A 16,578-nucleotide genomic window follows, 5' to 3' on the forward strand; every position below is an offset into this window, starting at 1 on the left:
GAAATGGAGGGAGAGGTCCTTCCGGATTCGATTTACTGCCATAATTTTCCTTATTCCCTTTTCTATTCTCTCTATCGGATCTACTTTATCCGCCATTAAGTGATTAGACGCAGTTTTAAATTGCGCGCCATTCATTGATCTTATTCGTATCGTATAGGCGTAAAAAGATACCGTGTCAACCTTTTGACCTCTAGTTAATGGAAAACACTTTCGTAAGCTACTGAATTCGTGATCTCAGGAAATCTGATCAGCTTAAACATGGTATACGGGCAAGTTTAAAATAATGTAAATCCCAAGCGAATACAAAGGTCCGACTCATCGGAAGCGTATTCACGAATTGACATTATAAGGTTCGATTTGACAGTAAAATGAGCCTATCGGGGATTACGATTCGAAGACGAAACGTTATCGACACGGCGGTGTATAAGTAGACGTAATGCAATACCGTGACCTAGTCTTATGGCGTCTCACCGGAAATCGTAAATTTAGCGCTAGACGCGATATCTTGTATCGACTGTTCATGTATTTCAATATTTGACGGAATATTTTCATGATCAAAGATTTCTCGGTGTATTCGCAACGTGAGGATATGTGCTGAACGAAGAAAATTGAAATAGGAGTGGTATTGCTATATAATCTGTTATAACTATATCCCTGTGCATCCGATTTCGAAGATAATTGCAAGTTTAATCTAGCGAAATCAACGCTATGGAGACCACACGTGTAACAAGTGCACGTCGAAAGAGTACCGTGATCCCAATGCGCGATCCTGGCGACGAACAAACGGTAATTAGGCTTAATAGGTCGCAATTATTAAGGAAAGGGGTACACAGATGCGTCTTCGCAGGCCATTGGCCTGATTTTAACAGAACGCGCGCGGCTGGCACACGCGTGATCTTTTACCCGCTGACGCGTGCTTCTCGTTTTAGTTCGGGAAATCTGAACTTACTTTGGCAACGTGGTTGTAACGTGCCTTTGAAAACCGGACGAGCACATTTGTCTCTAATTAATATTGCACAATTTCGTATCCTCGTTTCAACAGTTTCTGCTTCAGGAAAGAAGGCAACAATGACGTTGTTGGAGAAAATAGATGCATGATTTTTATTTAAATTTATCGAAGGACAGGGGTTTTCCCTGTTGGAAAATACTCTCTTCCCTTAATTTTGGATTTTTGATCTTTCTACTATTCGTCATCGTTAATCTTTGCCTCTAAATATTTTAAGGATATTCTGGGGAATTTTGATATATTTTCTCTTCTCGTTAATATTTAGGAATATTATTTATATAATTATTGACATTTCATTAAATTATTTATTTATTAAATTAAAATTTTATTTATTAAATTATTATTTTACTTTGTGAATAATTTTTAAACACAATTTTTCCGATTATCTGAAGTTGCGAAAAAACGGGCACCCATCCCAGCGCAGCACCGCACCATTGTTGCTGCACTTCGAAAACCTAAATTCTATTGATGCTGCATGCAACTACAGATGTTCTATTAATAGTTCAATCAAATTTAACGATAATATAAGCTACAAAAGCAGTTCTACCAGTAACCCAATAAAATTAATAATTAAAAACTATCCATAAAAATAAATAACCACGATCTGCAATAAACTATCGATGACTGAAATCAATTTAACGACCGAAGAATAGTAATATGTATTTTCTTCACAAACATCTGTGAAACCAGAGCAACGAACCTCGCACAACTTGATTGTTATAATGACCTAAATGAAGCGACCTACATTCCTTTACTGCGACGATGCCATGCACTCTCGGTTACCCATGTGTACGCTACGTGTGCAAGATTCCCTAGGGAAAATGGCGATATAGGAGAAAGTACAGTCAAAATCAGTATCTCCCGTAGAAAATTCCAGCACACTCGACAATGTACCGTTCGTATCAAGTTATGAAACAAGCACAGTTTGCGAGATACAAAAAGCAAAACAACGTGTTCGAAGAGGCGATTTTCGAATCTTTGCGGAAAGATACATTCTGCTAAATAAACAAAACTCGTCGAAAGAATTCCTCGTACTCTCGTCGGGTAAACGTCTGAATATCAGCGACGTGATTGAATGCAGAAACGAGAGGTAACGAGGGAACGTGTTTTAAACGCAACGCCTCTTGGGGGTCTATGGCATTCGTAATTCCGCCATTCTCGAGATTAACTCGAAACGAGTCATCGGGCACGCATTACACCTAAATCTACGATACCGAGAGGACTGAGTCATCGCGCAAGAGATTGTATTTACCCGCGTGCCTCGTCCAACTTCGTATTTATCCCGCCGCCGCTGCGAGAAAGACGTTTCAGAAATACCTTTGACCATAGTTGTAGAACGACGCTGGAAATTAGGTGACTGAACGGTACCATATATTTACTATGTATTTCGTTGCTAGACCGATTAAACCGATCTCGGTCATTTTCAATGCTTGTTTACTTTTTGTTTATATGCACTTTATTCTTGGCATGCTGGTTATTTGTATAGACGCTATGGTCCATTCTACCTAGGCACATAAACGACAAGTACCTCACTTCTAAATTCCATAAGAAATTATTTTATATTTATTTTTTATATAAAGTTATAAATGAAAAAATAAAGAGGTCGAGATGGATTTAAACCCTGGTCCCTCGCAGGACAAACGAAACACGTTGTTCGAACGCAATAAATTTCTATCGCTTTATTTCAGAAGAAAACGTCAAGAGCAGATAACTCAAAAACACCGACCTGCTTTTACATAAGGTGTCATTTCCAATGAAGACATATCGAAATGCCTTGTGCAAATGAATCGCTAAAACGTCACGTAACACGAAAAATATTCTGTCTCTAACAAGGTGTAAATACACGAAGATGCGCAACGCGTGTCAGTATGAATCACTAGGGTTTTGGAGAAAACTAACTGACAGTTGGAGAATTAATGCAACTTCCTTTCCAATCGACAGTGGAATATTCACGATTGTAACGCGCGATAAAAAGGACGAACCGATTCAAGCTCCGGATGCGGAGCAAAAAGTTGACGGCGCGAAAAGAGGAATAAAAGGAAAATCTTACCCCACGGTTCGAGATTTTCCAAAGGGACAAGCCTCAGAACGAGGCACGGTGCTTCTTTCTTGATTCTCATGTTCGATGTGCGCGAGATGATTCCCTCCACGATTCCCAACAGCTCTCACCTCACCATTTGACACACACAAAACAAACGAATTCCCGTCCTCGAAACTTGGTGTATCGCGTGGTTACGCAAACCGACGATTACCAGAGAGAAAACGGTCGATCTCTCGATTGCGTTGCCTCGCGAGTGCTATGCTTTTCGATCGTGCGTTATGAGTTTTTTTCAACGACGCGACGAGACAAAGCGTGTTTACGGATTCACGTCGAAACAGAGATAGATACGTGGCAAAAGCTGTGCTTGCCCTTTTGCTTGTTGGCGGGAGACTGCTGGCTAAGCGGCACGAGAGAGTTTACATGAGGCTCGACTGGATGAGTCATCCGGCTGGACGCTGATTGGCCGGTCGCTTCGTGACGTATACGATTCGCGGACGAAGGCACACGAACGTAGTCGAGTACCGCGCTCTGTCTGTGTACCGTCTGGTCGTCCTTCTCTTTCCAAAGGACGATCGTATTTTCCTTCTTTTTTTACGTTCTTCCTAGTTTCGCGGGGCTTCGTGCATTTCGTCGTAACGGCACGCAACGCTCCGCGGCGTCCTATGACGACCTTGTCGCGCGACTTGCTCGTAAATACATAACGTAATGCGGCTTAATTGCCGAAGCATCAATAAATCGACTTGTTGGATTACAATGGAAAGTTTGAAAGCTCCGGTCTTCCGTGTTTCCATACCCGAGGATCATCCGCTGTATGCATCATTCAATCTCTAATTCAGAATGTTACTTAACGTTATCGGTCACATATTTCGTTATCGAATAAGTGAAAGAAAACTATATTGTTTATAATAGCAAATGGAAATCTTCATTTAAGGTATGAGTTACTATAATTATAAGGTGTTTTACTATACATGCCTATTTGCATTGTGCCAGTTATGTTTGCTGCGCACGTTGAGGACTCGCTTTGATTACCATCGTTTCATGTATCACATGAATGTCACATTTAATTATCAACAATTGTATCATTATGGATATTACTTTTTGTTTCATTCATGTAGTTTCAGTGTACACAACTGAATGATGAGGAATTGAATCGAGTCAGATCACATTAGCGTCGAATTGAAGTTACTGCAGATCAATTCATAATGGGAGCATGTAAATGCGCCCTTACGCATCCGCCTTAAGCATCCGCTCACGACCCTCCTGCGCTTCATCAATTTTATTGTTTACATTATGACTAATGCTCCAAACGAAATATTCGAGCAGAAAATGATTTGCCTCTACGATTTATTAGCCAGGAAATCGGACGAACATCTGGAAGGAAATAGGAGAAGAAATAAAACTTCCTCTAATTCGTGGTCCAAACAAAGAAACACGGGTTATTTATAAGAATTTTGGACGGTCAAAGAAAGTCGAGCACAGGAGTAACACGACTGAAAGATCAAAGGTTGACTTTTGCTGGGAGTAAAAATAAATCGAGGCATTATGCGTCTCTTTCGAATACAATGATTCACGGATCTGCACTGGTGCGCGTGGACGACGTTACGCAAGTTTGCCCCGCAAAACTGCCGTCTAATTTTATAAACTTATCGTGCTCCTTTAGCATTTATGAAACGCACTGTTTGTTGTCGCAGGTGATTCGACCACGCGTGACCCGCCATGATGAACAACCGACATCTCCGAGGGAATCGTTACAAATATGGCATTGAACCCCAACTTTCCACGACGTTTCCTCTTCTGCATCAGGCGTCCCATTAACGGGATCGTGTTACGCGAAATCCACGCCAGTTTTGCGCGACGTATCCTCTTAACCTCGTAATTTGCATATGGCGTCCCAAGGTTTCGCCTACTTCCCCATTCTCCTTTGTACATTTTTTTTTCTAACAAACATAATGAAGATTTTACTTGTACATCTTAACAACACGTGTAAGATTCTTCAGGTATTCGTCAAATTTTGGGAAACCCAGTAGACATTATTTGCAGAGTCGGTGATTTATGAAGGTGTCTTGCGGTTGTGGTACAAGGAAAAGAGTGATGTATACTGGACATGATGATTTCTTGAAATCTGTACCTTTGAGTCACCTCGTGACTTTAGTGCCACGTTTTTTTTTCAGATCATAGGAAATTCAACTCCACGTGGCTTCACATGTTTTTGCTAGTTCGTCGACAAGGTGTTTATCAATGGATGAAGCAAGTTATATCTTCATTTTAATCGTGATAAAGGAAACCTACACATCCCCCATCATATACACTGTACAAAAATCAGGTATACGTGTATAAGATGAGCAAAGACTTAATAACATTTAAATCTGAACTTTCAGATGACGCTGTAACGTTGGGGTGTCTGCACAGTAAAAGTCGATTATTACCGTTACAAGAGGGCTGATTATTAAGTTTGAAATGTATAATACCATGACAGGAGTCCAATATTACATCGGATACCTATATCAGGATTAAAAAAAGCTCTAAGCCCCTGTGATTCATCCATAGATGCATCGAGTGTCATCGCCGGAACGAGATCTCGAGGGGCACGTTTCTCCGAGCAAAATGGTGGTCCCTCGAGGAACGCCGACAAATGATTCAATTCGACACGCGAGATGGAAATCCCTTCAAGGCTAATGACTAAACGTTTAGAGCGAATCGCATGCTGTATCGCGCTTTCTTGAGAATCGATGCGATATTGTCATCGAGTAAAGATGGAAGAAAAAAGAATTACGGACGTCATCCTGCACCGCCCAGGTATACCCATAAAGTTTCAGGGAAACCGACTATTCTAGCTCGTGATGTCATTGAAAATCAAAAAATTCTGGTAAACGAAAGAGTTTCGATAAAACACTTCAGGCAAAAAGTTCTTACTTTTCTCAGTTCCATAAAGTTTATGCGATATTTTGAAGGTTTGTCACCGGGTCGATCAGGTCCGAAGATTAGTCAGCTAGGAACGCGGTTAAAAGTCGAGCTTAGTCATTTTCAAGTCCAGATCATCCTCTGAAAAATGTTCTCGATCTAATCGGGACGATGAGGGACTTTGATTTCCAGCGAGTGCACTCATTGTCAACGAGTGACTCGTTTCGATGATGCAATAACCGATGATAAATGTGGATAATTATTTCATGTGTACGCAGGGTATGTTATCCACTTTTTAGAACTGGGTGTAGTCATACCTAGATATGATAAATCCAGTATTTTCGTTCGATGGAACGTGTAGCTTGTTGCATCGACACGTTCTATTTTTAGAGGGTCGATTTTTCATCACACCTTTAGAGATCTAATCAAAATAATATTAGATGACTCACGCTATATCGGTCATAGCGAGCCTTGCCCCCTTTAATCCTGCTAAACGAATTATGAAAAATACTCGACTGTTTTGTGCCTCTTAATGGGTTTGAACGCTCTATTTCTCGTTGGAGTCGTAAAACTAATTGTGTAAGGTTTTCAATGCATCTTATAGTTGCAGAATCGTAACATAAAATATAATACAGTAATATGATAAAGTATAGTAAAATACAATATAAAAATAATGTAAAAACATAGTATAAAAATAGCGCTTCTGAGCACTTAACAATTTTCGAAGCGAAACATGTAATTTCACGAAGCAAATTACGAATGACTCAGAACCAAATATTGCGCAATTTGTTAAAATTCTAATATTATTCCCTAGTTTACTAATGGAGTTATGTTACCGTGCCAATAAATGGAGATAATCGAAAAGAGCACGTGGTGCGAATGTCTAACTAAATTAATCATCCTCGCATTCTTGTTCGATTTCGAGCAGGAATTCAAAAGATGGTCAATCGATTGGTAGCAGATCGAGGCATTCGACGTGAATCAAATGGTAAACAGTGCGATACGTTCCGAGCGTCTGGCGATCCACCATGATTCACCGTGGCGCTCGACGATGTATTGGGAATAAAGTTCATCGATAATACCGGCTAAATAGGGACGATGTAGACATCGATGGAAACTTTTCATGAAATCATCGTGATAGATTTCGTTCTAAACCAATTTCACTTTCGATCCCGGAAGGTCGATGACCTGGACCATCGTTTTCTTTATTCTACGTGCAAAGATACGTCCGATGAGTCAGACCCTGGGTCACCTGATACATCATCTAGATTTATGGCAATGTTATTACGTGCAATATGGAGACGCAAAAGTTGATATCGATGCTCAATGCGGTTCGCTATGAGTCACAGTTTAGAGCGCCTAGGCACTCGGTGACCCTGAATTATTATACCGCGTGCTTTTGTTTACCAGCTTTCAAGTCGGCTGGTTAGCTGCATAGCTTGGACGAGTAGCGTGATTCAGACGCGGACATTTATGCAAGATTTACATAAGTCCGTGATCCTTGTCGCGAGGTCCAGTTCGCGGAAAAGCCATCGATCATGGACGCCATCTTGATGCTCGTGATGCTGTACCATGCGCCACCGAGATGGCTTCGAGCATCCAAACAACTCGTAAACCCGTCTTGTTTGATCGCGGAGTCATTTGCTTATTTAATACCTCGTGAAAATTATTAATACCATTTATTGGGAGATGTTGCAATATTCGTTTTCTAGTTTATTCGAAAGTAGATGTTCTGATTAAGTAAACTCATATTTTAGGAAGACAAAGTAGGTATTTAATTTTAGGGTTGTCCTGCATTTAATACAGGGTTGCTGAATGTACTAATTTATCTTTAATCAAAAGCGCAGAACTGTAAGTAAAAGCATGCAGTCCTCTTCAGCTGCTTTTCCACGGATTAACATTTAAGCTACGACTACTATGTAAATCTGTCTAGTTAAGAAGGTTTACGGCTTGCGGACAATAATTTCAAAGCTTGCCAACGTCGTGTACGTTTCCTGTCAAACATGTTGTTTTCAATCGTAGATTATATCCTGTGCAACACCAACGTGCTATATCATATAGCCTCGACAATTTTACCCACATATTGCTGTGCTGTATTGCCACACGTACGGTGCCATGAGTTATATCGCCATTTTCATACGTTACATTACTATCCGTTGCATATCGAAGCGCGATAGATTGTGTCACCTATATTTCACTCACGCTATATCGCCACGATATTCTCATGCGGTGTATCACCCGTTGCATTATTACCCGCTACATTATTACTCGTTAGATTATCACCCGTTATATATCAGATCACGATAGATTACCTTGCATTTAGTTCACACGCATTATATCGTCACGATATTTCCATGCGTTGTATTATCACCCGTTACATTATTACCCGCTACATTATTACTCGTGAGATTACCACCCGTTAGATATCAGATCACGATAGATTACCTTGCATTTACTTCACACGCACTATATCGCCACGATATTTCCAAGCGCTGTATTATCACCCGTTACATTATTACCCGCCACATTATTACTCGTTAGATTATCACCCGTTAGATATCAGATCACAACAGATTATGTCACCTTGCGTTTGGTTCACACGCACTATATCGCCACGATATTTCCATGCGTGGAATTATCACTCGTTGAATTATTACCTGCTACATTACTACTTGTTAGATTACCACCCGTTACATATCTAATCATGACAGATTATGTCGCTTTCAGTTCACACGCACTATATCGCCACGTGCCGCGTTTCTATTACGTTCTAAAATGACGTATCCTTTATCGAAAGAACTCCGTATCTAAAATTGAAACGAAAAATGTTATCGATCGACACGCGTCTCTAAGCGCCGCAATTTCCGCGTTTATCTGCTCGGTTAGTCACGCTCGACTTTTACTCGAGGATTGCAATAATAGCGAACCTGTCGCGCCGCTGTATATCCCTAATGTTACGCGATAAAAATTGTTTGTTCGACGCCCTCGATAATATGGATTCTCCATTAATCTCCGATTAATCTTCGTGTAATAATGTGAGTCACGAGCAACGAGAAGGAAAATGTCGAGTGGAGTCCTTAAAACGTGCTCGGTGAGTCACGACAGACTTACTGCTCCATTTCCCTTTAATCTCTCGTCTTTGTACGATCATGGTCTGCTTTGAAACCGACTGCTTTCTGTCTTTTATTCGATAAGGATTCAGAGATAGCCATGCTCCTACGGTATTTATAATACGGTGTACTCGAGAAACTGAACTGCTCTTTCGTTAAAATAAAGCTTTCACCGTTGTGTAATCATCTTATTATTTCGATCACGACAATATGTGTTTAAAAATATATCCATAAATTAAAAGTAAATTATATCGACGTGTAATGTAAAGAATTACAATCTCCATTAACAGGGGAATTCCGAAACATAGTAAGGGACGAAAATAATTTTCATACCAGACGCATGGAAGCCCACCCCCGTCCATATAAATCACGAGCTACCCTTTTAACCTGTCGCAGCTATTAACGCTCCCTCACAGGTATCATTTTACAAGGCCTCGAAATATATTTGAGAAATTCCGTAGTATTGGCCGGATTCGACAGCGAAGCGAAAGTGGAGGGTCGATCTCGCAGCGTTCATTCGCATTCACCCTAGTGACCGGTTAAACACTGTTTACAAAGCGGGAAACAGAGGCGACGGTACACGTAATCCGCGGTTAACGTACTGCGCTTCCTGAAGGGAAACCTAACCAGCGACGAAGAGAACGAGGCATCATCGTTATACGTACCACCTGCCACACTCTCGCTTGCTGGTTCGCTGATGAGTTCTGGCCACGATGGGAATCCGTGTAGCCGTGTCTCGAACACACGCGTGGAACGCGTCACGATGGATTCCAGCATGAATGAATCACTTAACGAGAAACACGCGCCGGGCATACATAAATATTCCCTTCTGCTCCAGCGTAGAATGATCCTCGTAGATCATCCGGTAACCAGGCTTCCGTACGCTTTTTGTATTTCAATTTGTACGAATTCGAATAACGTGTCGTATATGAACTTGTTATATTTTTTATTGCTACGCGTCGAATTTCCACGAATTATATCGCTACGCACGGAATTTCTACGCGCTGAATTTTCACGCATTATATTGTTGCGTATCGAATTGCTTCGCGTTGAATTTCCACGCGTTATATCGCCACGCACGGAATTTCTAAGCGCTGAATTTCCACGCATTATATTGCCGCGTATCGAATCGCTTCGCGTTGAATTTCCACGCGTTATATCGCCACGCATGGAATTTTTAAGCGCTGAATTTCCACGCAACATATTGCCGCGAATCCAATTTCTACGCGTCGAATTTCCACGCGTTATATCGCCACGCACCGAATTTCTACGCGTTGAATTTCCACGCGTTATATCGCCACGCGTCGAATTTCCTCAGGGTACATTGCCACGCGTCGAATTCCCACGCGTTATATCGCCACGCACCGAATTTCTACTTGTCGAATTTCCTCGCGTTATATGGCCACGCACCGAATTGCCACGCGTTATATTGCCACGCACCGAATTTCTAGGCGTCGAATTCCCACGCGTTATATCGCCACGCATCGAATTTCCACGCGTTATATCGCCACGCATCGAATTTCCACGCGTTATATCGCCACGCACCGAATTTCCACGCGTTATATCATCACGCGTCGAATTTCCTCGCGGTACATCGCCACGCCTCGAATTCCCACGCGTTATATCGCCACGTACCGAATTCCTCGCGTTATATGGCCACGCACCGAGTTTCCTCGCGTTATGTCGCCATGCACCGAACTTCTAGGCGTCAAATTCCTACGCATTATATCGTCACGCTTCGAATTTCTACACGTTACACCGCCACGCGTTATATCGCCACGCATCGAATTTCTACGCGTCGAATTTCCACGCGTTATATCGCCACGCACCGAATTTCTACGCGCTGAATTTCCTCGCGTTATGTCGCCATGCGTCGAATTTCCACGCGTTACATTCGCCACGCACCGAATTTCTATGCGTCTTACTTCCTCGCGTTATATCGACAGGCTCCAAATTGTCACGCGTTATATCGCCACCAATAAATATCGCTACGCACAGTATCAATACATGTTACATCGCTAGGAAAACAGTTGCATTGCTACACGTTCTGGCATGTTGTGTATTTTGAAGCATTGACCCCCGCATCGACAAATGCATTATATGCACGCAGCAGAATACTATCTCATGCACACGTTTCGCAACAACATTGAATCGAATGTCACCGCGAGCAATTAATCAAACACGTATCATAAATAATTCCAGGCTATTGTTGCGTGCAATATACAGGTGCTATCTACGACTTCTCCATTTGTCAATAAACATTATCGGTAAAAACCAATCATCAACGTGTATTGGCAAAAGTAAAGTCTCACAGATATCTTTGACAGTTTATTGATGCTCGCGAAGCTGTATCAATAGAAACTTTATGTACTCGGATGTATATGGTAAAGTTGATGGATTTCATATTGCCTTGATTTTAGGAGAAGAAATTAGCGAATTTGCAAATTTTTAAAAAGCTAACTCTGAAAATCTGAAACTCTCCTTCCCAAAAATCACTAAAAATCGCAACCAGTTTCCCCTATATCGTTCCCTACATCATGTCACGCACTATACTTCCACCAGCGATTCAACAAAATGTTTTGTATCAATTAAGAAAAACGAGAGCATGTTCTTTTGACGGTGGAACCCGCGGGCAGGTGTGTTAAAAATTAGTATTCCCTCGAGGGGTGAAGCTTTTTCGACTGTTAGGTGACTAGTCGCTTTATCGTCGACGTTTTATCGCGGCGCTTATCGTTCAGGTGCTAGCCTCGATATACCGCTGTTTAGTCACCCGATTCAACAAAAAAAAAAGAAAAAAGAAAAGGAGGAAAAGAACGCGACGTGATAAGAATAGGTCGAGTACGTCGGCGCACCGTGTTGATAAAAAGAAAAAGGAATGATAACGTCGGAGGAGATAAGGCAAATATTGCCCGGAGAAAATCTTACTAAATTTCTAGGGCACATACGTAACGAGAACCGATAACACAGTTTGATAACGTGCAGAGATGGCGCATTTTTGTCATCTTAATAATGTAAACATTGGGGATAAGAGTGAGAAGAAAATGGAGAATAGAGGACGCCATTACTGCATCAGATCTTTCAATCTTTGTTAAATCATAGTTGATTTTAAATTTAAAATAGTGGATACTTAATATCATTTTTTAAGGTGAAGATTTGTTAGGGCTGCTCTAAAGACAAGATCTCACTGCCAAATAAAGATGCCTTTCATTATTATTTTTAGATGATATATGAGAATACAGAGGACGCCATTACTGTATCAGATCATTAAGTCTTTGTTAACCTACGGTTGATTTTAAATTTAAAATAGTGGGTACTTAATGCCATTTTTTAAGATGATGAATTTTTAAGGACACATGGCTGCTCTATTTGAAAACAAGATCTCAGATAAGGATCCCTTTAAATATTATTTTAAAACGATAAATAAACTTGATTACGACGATCAACCGAGTGATTAATTTTCTTCTCCAATAAAGTTAAACAAGTATTTAATAACCCAGCTATCTATTGGCGCCAAGAGACAAACAGTTGCAGCGACCTCCATTTTGCACTCCAGCAAAACAAAATGGAACCGAGGTACTCGAAACCGACAGATAATCGTCCCAAAAAAACATACCTGAGTAAAAAAGTGTCTACCTGATTTACAAAAGGAGAAGAGCGATGAAATCAGAGTCGTTTATGAATCAAGCGGAGGTCGGTAGGAGCGATAATCGAGCTTGTCTGCGGATCAATGAGCGAAAATCAGAAGCCGTGAACGGAAGGGGGACATGGCAGACAGGAGGGCCCGGTGGATTCTGTGATTTATTCGAGAGTGGTCCACGCTCTGTCTACGCTCGTGCCACGAATAGCCCCACGGAATCATACCGGGTGTGTGACTCAGCCATCGTAGTAGGAAACAACTGCGTTTTCGAAGGACGCTCGTGCTCGACGCTTTAACGTCGTCGTCCCCGCATTCTTTCCGCGTCCACGCACCACACAGTCTGATTCATTTCGCGCTAATAACCTCGCACGACCCTGACACCTCCTTTGCTTCGTGACCTGCTCTTCTACCTGTTTTTGCGCAATCTAGGGACTGCGTTTCAACGATTTTTATGTTGTCGGCAGGTCATCTGGCGGATATTTATCGGGCGGCTAGATTTGCACTTTTGGTAAGTGTATCGTGACGAGCATGGGTGGATGAAGTGTTGGAAATTTGGGGTTTAGAGGTTGTTGACTACTTGAGGATTAGAGAGATTTGGGAATGTAGGGAATTGGGGAATGTGGGAATTGGGGATTGTGGGAATTGGGGAATGTAGGAATTGGGGCAAAGTGGAAGTGGGGAATGTAGGAATTGGGGAATGTGGGAATTGGAAAATGTGGAATTGGGGAACGTGGGAATTGGGGAATGTGGGAATTGGGGAATGTGGGAATTGGGGAATGTGGGAATTGGGGAATGTGGGAATTGGGGAATGTGGGAATTGGGGCATGTGGGAATTGGGGAATGTGGGAATTGGAGAATGTGGGAGTTGGAAAATGTGGGAATTGGGGAATTTGAGAATTTGGAGAATGTGGGAATTGGGGAATGTGGGAATTGGGGAATGTGGGAATTGGGGAATGTGGAATTGGGGAATGTGGAACTGGGGAATGTGGGAATTGGAGAATGTGGAATTGGGGAATGTGGGAATTGGGAAATGTGGAAATTGGGGAATTTAAGAATTTGGAGAATGTAGGAATTGGGGAATGTGGGAATTGAGGAATGTGGGAATTTGGAAATGTAGAAATTCCAAAGTTTCCTAATTTTAATTCAAAATAATGAAAGCCATGAAATATGATACTTTGGAATTCTAAAATTTGAAAACCAATAACTTTGAGACCTCCAATATCATACAAGAAATTCCAAATCCCATCCCCAAGGCAATATATGGCGGTCCAACCCATATCTTGAAGATGATCCCACCCTTACTCAACAGCGTGTTTTATAATTCGTTCAATTTGCATAATCGATGATGCATCGTTTTCCACCGTCCCTATATCAAGCTATTGTTGGATTCTTCATTTATGGTTACATCGTTTGGTGAAAACTTCTGGTTGTTTATTTATATTAGTTTCACCGTCTGTGGGGCAATGAGTCAGCCGCTGGTGGGTGGAATACTAGAACTTTGTTGTGGTTGTCGGTGACTACATAGGCTTGTTCCTTTGTCTTTTGAGTACTCTGTTTATTCGAGCTGATTTAAACTAATATGGCGGTGCGCTGAGAGTGGGTATTCTAGAAGGATAGGTGAAGTCACCTCCGTTACATTTATTCTTGATGAAATATTTAAGACAGTTCGTGTCATGAAACCCTCTGGCAGTACATGCTAGACATATTATTTATGTTGCCATAAAAATGCACTGGTGTAAGTGTTACTTGGTAACAATGTACAATATCAAATTTAAAATTGAGAATATTTATAGCACCTATACATACATGTATGTACACATGCATACATACATGCGTTCATATGTGCATAAAAATACTTATAGCACTTATGCATACATGTCAGTATACATTTATACATGTATGTATACATATGTGCATGCATGTATAAAAATATTTGTAGCACCTATACAATCATGTCAGTATACATTTATACATGTATGTATACATATGTGCATGCATGTATAAAAATATTTGTAGCACCTATACATACATGTCAGTATACATTTATACATGTATGTATACATATATGCATGCATGTATAAAAATACTTACAGCACCTACATATGTATACATGTATACACACATGTATAAGAATACTTACAGCATCTATACATACATGTATGTATACATTTATACTTACAGCACCCATGCACACATGTAAGCATACATTTATACATGTATGTATGTGTAGGTGCTATAAGTATTCTCATACATGTATGCATGCATGTATGCTCTATATCATATACTTCAGTAGCAGAAACATATAATAGTGATTAAACACGAAGTGAGTATAATTCCAAATTGAACACAAAAGTAGTGTGGTAAAAAATGTCGTATCTGAAAATGACCCACATCCCCGAAGTCCGATAATTCCCGTTCTAAATCCTCGACATCCTTCGATCGGCGTCAATACCAAGAGATAACGATCGATTAGTCAATGATGAGTAATAGAAGTAGCATTCGCGGGAAAGAAAACACGATCACCTGGAATCTGCATTCCTTGCCAGCTTTTGCATTCCTCGATCCGACATTGGACTCGAAGCACGCGTTTCCTCGACACCTCGATTACGACACTTGAACCGTGCCGGTATTTCGCTCGCCGATGACACTCGTCTCGGCCACTCGATCTTCGTTGCATAATTGATTCGGCTCTCGATGCATCATCGGTCTTTGGTAGGCTTTTGTTCCTCAAACAATGCGCGAACGATCAAATGGAAAGATACTCGCACGTACGTTTCCTCGCCCGGAAATCTATAGGGGATGATGAGTCACGGATTAAAGCTTGTATTATTCGTTTTATCAGCTTTCACGTGTGTTCCGATGATTAACTTGTCCGTTTGTCTCGCGATTTAATCGGATACCCGCATCGAAAGAAGCAGGCGCAATCGATATTTCCAACGTCGCTCACGGGCAAACCAATTGTGTCAATTTACATTCATTTCCAACGCTCCAACGTCGTTTACGGACGATTTGTACTTTCAATTAGCTTTTCGGCAGATGACGCGCGGATCTATGGATAATTGCGCTGTGACAATAGATAGGAAAATCTAGCAGGTCTAAAGATATGTCACAGATATTAGGAAGCATAACAATCTGAGATCTAGTTAGATCTAAAGATTTAAACATCTGGAGAAATTCTGGATTCAAACATTTAGAGTAATCAATAAGTCTTTAGAGACTTTTGGGACAATTCAGGGTAGGCTGAGACATTGACATTTACTAAAGATGTCAATGAAAGAATCCAAAAATGTACAAATATAAATCATGACATCTATCATTCTTCTTAGAGAAAATGTCCGGGGATCTCAGAATTTAGAAACACATATCTCTATGACACAACAGCACTTTTGCTTTGCTGGTAAAAGTCTGTCCAGGATAAAATTCCCAGAATAGTTACACATAGGAATTCCGAGGAACATTTCGGCACGTTTCGTGAAAAGGAATAAAGATGAAAGATAGTGCAACTTCGATGCAAAGTTTCACGATTCAACAAAGATCAAAGTGTACGCGTTTATGTGTTCCTTTCACTCATCCGTCCTTGGTAATGCAATCATTGTCGCTACCCTGTGCGATCAGCACGGATCGCTCGTAAAATCTCAGCCTACGCGTAACAAATCCTATTAACCTACGGTTTCACGCCGGGTACGTACCCCTGCTGTTCAATGATTCGAGAGGAATTCGGTAAATCGTCCGGAAACCTCAATGAATATGCGGCCATCGGAATCTGTCTTCGGTAAAACGAACCGAAATATCCGCGAGCGGACAAAGTGAAACTCGATCGATTAGGATCGATCGTAAAATGTTAATGTATTTATGTAACGAGTCGCGACAGTGAAAATATGAC

The 16,578-nt window shown here is 41.1% G+C and overlaps 2 protein-coding genes and 1 long non-coding RNA gene across 10 annotated transcripts in view; 1 reads left to right on the plus strand and 2 right to left on the minus strand.

Moving 5' to 3' along the window:
- The window catches only part of RpS11 (ribosomal protein S11), a 352,472-nt gene that overhangs the window by 14,998 nt on the left and 320,896 nt on the right, over nucleotides 1-16,578 (minus strand). The gene's annotated exons all lie outside the window — the stretch shown is intronic.
- The window catches only part of LOC100881119 (dual specificity protein phosphatase 10), an 83,150-nt gene that overhangs the window by 13,072 nt on the left and 53,500 nt on the right, over nucleotides 1-16,578 (minus strand). The gene's annotated exons all lie outside the window — the stretch shown is intronic.
- Nucleotides 1,853-6,812, plus strand: LOC105664334 (uncharacterized). 6 transcript variants are annotated; one of them, XR_013039552.1, is made up of 5 exons: nucleotides 1,853-2,370; nucleotides 2,695-3,978; nucleotides 4,399-4,630; nucleotides 4,739-5,140; nucleotides 5,219-6,812. It is a non-coding gene; the product is annotated as an uncharacterized LOC105664334 (long non-coding RNA). The 6 variants fall into 6 exon arrangements; XR_013039553.1 differs by lacking the exon at nucleotides 1,853-2,370 and having other exon boundaries at nucleotides 2,647-3,978; nucleotides 5,219-5,370; nucleotides 5,426-6,812; XR_013039556.1 differs by lacking the exon at nucleotides 1,853-2,370 and having other exon boundaries at nucleotides 2,648-3,978; nucleotides 4,739-4,903; nucleotides 5,003-5,140.

The sequence above is a fragment of the Megachile rotundata genome, chromosome 10, assembly GCF_050947335.1.
Source record: "Megachile rotundata isolate GNS110a chromosome 10, iyMegRotu1, whole genome shotgun sequence".
Classification (NCBI taxonomy): Eukaryota; Metazoa; Arthropoda; class Insecta; order Hymenoptera; family Megachilidae; genus Megachile; species Megachile rotundata.